The sequence below is a fragment of the Hevea brasiliensis genome, chromosome 16 (assembly GCF_030052815.1).
Source record: "Hevea brasiliensis isolate MT/VB/25A 57/8 chromosome 16, ASM3005281v1, whole genome shotgun sequence".
Taxonomy (NCBI): Eukaryota; Viridiplantae; Streptophyta; class Magnoliopsida; order Malpighiales; family Euphorbiaceae; genus Hevea; species Hevea brasiliensis.
In genome coordinates, this window is record NC_079508.1 from 22,193,261 (window position 1) to 22,196,292 (window position 3,032).

Below are 3,032 nucleotides of genomic sequence, written 5' to 3' on the forward strand. Positions count from 1 at the left end.
AATATCATTAGAAATATCAAAGAAAAATTAAATAATTAGTACAAAGAAAAGTGAGAAATCGAAAAACAGACAAAACCCGGTGTTACCGAAAAATCGGGAATGCAACCCGAACAGGGGCATTATGGTCAATCGACATCCCGAATTGTCTTTTGACCTAAATGTCCATTAAAAATAAATAATATTACACTTAGAAAATAAAATGAAAAATTAATTTGGTGGTACCTAAAGTAAATAACAAAAATTAAGAGTTTAATGTGGAATAAGTGGAAATTAAACATATTATATGATTTAAAGTAAGTGGACCACTAAGAATTATAAAATGAATTAAAAACAAGCATAAGTGGGAAGATTGCTCCACTAAAATATCATCTTCAACATTAGAAACCTCCATTGCCATGAAGGAAAAGCTCCCAAAACCTCCATGGCCGTTTCTCTTCAAGCTTCATGCACTCCTCCATTTCAACTCCAATCACTTAGATAGCTTCATTAAAAATTGTCTACACATCATAAGGAAGAGCTTGATACCAAAATCAAGAAGTTTAATCAAGGTTTGGCAAGTTCCAACCATAAGGTAAGTTTGTATTTTGGAAGATTGCTTTGTTAAACTTTGTGTTCATGTTATGGGTGTTGGTTTTGTGAAGAAAATTTTCAAGTTTGAAGAGTTATTGAGATGTCCATTTTGGACAGCCATGGAGTTATGTATTTGATGAAATATTTGTGCATATATTTGATGAGAAATTATGTTGGTTATGGTGATTTAATGTCCTAGTAAATTATTCCATATGTATATGGTGAATTTTGCACTTGGGATGGAAATTGATGAATTGTATGATACTTTGGTATTGAGGAACATTTTCGGCAGCCTTGGAACTCTTAGATAAATGTATGTGTTCATGAAGGTATTGGCAGAATATTGACATTAAGGATTGATGGATATGTATATAGAGTGATTGTGTAAAGTGTATGTAAGAATTTGTAATGTTAGGTGTATATGTGATTGTACTTAGACTTTGTAAATGTGAGTTTTAATTAGTGTATTAAGGATGTTTGTAATCTGCCCAAAGTGATGTTAATGTAAAGTGGAATATGGCTTTGGTAATGAACCAAAACAGAATTGGTAAGGGAAGTGGACATATAGTAATGTAAGTGTGTAATTGAGGTATGTTTAAGCAAGGTAATTAAGGGCAGTATGCATTTTAGCCTATAACTTTAAATGTGTAACCTCAATTGATATGAGACCAATTGGAGGTGAAACTAGGCACAAAATGTGCCAACTTTCATTCAGAAAGCATACCAAAATTCTGCTTGCAAGGTGACATGAAAAATGACCAATTCGGATTAAGTGCAATTGAAACCTGAAAACTGACCAATTGGGCAGCAGTTAGTGTTTAGGCCATAACTCACTCAAAACACGTCCAATTGACCTGAAATTTTAACCATGAATAGTTAAGACCCATACCTACAAGTCTTATGAAGACACCAAAGCCCATAAATGACCAGAAGTAAGTCAAAAAGCTTGCACAAGTTCGGGTCCAAAAACTGGCCGAACCAAAGTTGACCAAATTGACCTAAAATTGACCTAATTTGATGCCATTTGACCAGCAACAGTAAAATGACCATAACTTGGTCTACATAACTCAGATTGACCTAAAATTTTTCCCCGTGTTCCATAAGACATAGATCTACAAGTTTGTAGTTTTGACCGAAACCCGAAAACCAAGGGAAATAGGTCGTCCGGCTAGGTCAAACTAGTATCCCGGAATCTAGCAAGTTGCATTAAAATGCACTAAACAAGGAAATGAGTTTGGTAAAATGTACCAACCCTAAAACCCTATCGAATGTGACATATTAATGACACTAAAACCTAATTTACTTAAAACGCATCGAGGGTCGGTATATTAGGTGATTGAGCAAATAATAGCCTTTAGTGAATTACTTATCGAACATTATCGTTAGAGACAGTTTAATTTAGTACTGAAACACTTCAAATTGTGTTTCTCAGTTACCAAAGACTCAGGAAAAGGGAAGGAAACACTGAGTCCAGACCAGGAGACAATTATCAGAGGTTTGTGCACAACTAGTTTTCAACTGATTTTACTCTGAATAAGATTTCATATGATTAATTGTATGTTATTGATTTAAATTGTGTTTGTGCATAATAAGTATTTCTTTTGAATTTTTCAATTGAAATGAATTATGACTATTTGTACATTATTGTTTTAAATTGTGGAAATGTGTTTGAATGGATATTTATTGCTTGAAAAGCATTGTAAATGATTGGATGGATACTATTGATTGAAAAGCACTGTAAATGGTTTTTGTGGAAATTAAAGAAAATTATGAATTGTGTTGCCATTTTGTGAATGAAATTATAACTTTGGAAATTTATTGGATTCTCACGAATCATTGGAATAAAATGTTTGGAATTGATTTTGTGTTCACACTTAGCATGACAGTATCATATCATTCCTTCTCCTTTTATGGGGTTGTGATCATTTATTTTCCTTCTCCATTTATGGAGTCGTGATCGTTTATTTTTCTCCCTCTCTGGTTTACCAGTTGAGGTGATCGGATGAGTACTCATTATATAGCTAGCTCCCTTCCTCATTGATTTCGGTTAGTGGGGTTGTGATTGCTTTGTCGTGGTGTACAACGCGGCATTGATCGGAAATTTGTGTCATGGCTTAAGTTGTGAATGAATTGGCAACACTGTATTCTTAACTTATTCGACTAAATTGTGTTGTTATGCGATTTGATAATTTGTGAAATGAAGTTTAAATTCTTATTGACATTTACTGTCTTTCGAATTTAACTATGTTTTGATTATTGAGATTTATTGTGATATTGTGTTAAATTCCTTATGACAGTATTGTCTTGAATTTAACTATGGTTTTTAAGTATCCACTATTTATTTGAATTATGAATTGTGATTTAAATTTGTATTTAGTTAATGTTGTGCACCACTGAGACATTGGCTCAGCGATAGCTTTTTATTGTTGTCGCAGGTAGACAGACAGACAGTGCAGCAGACT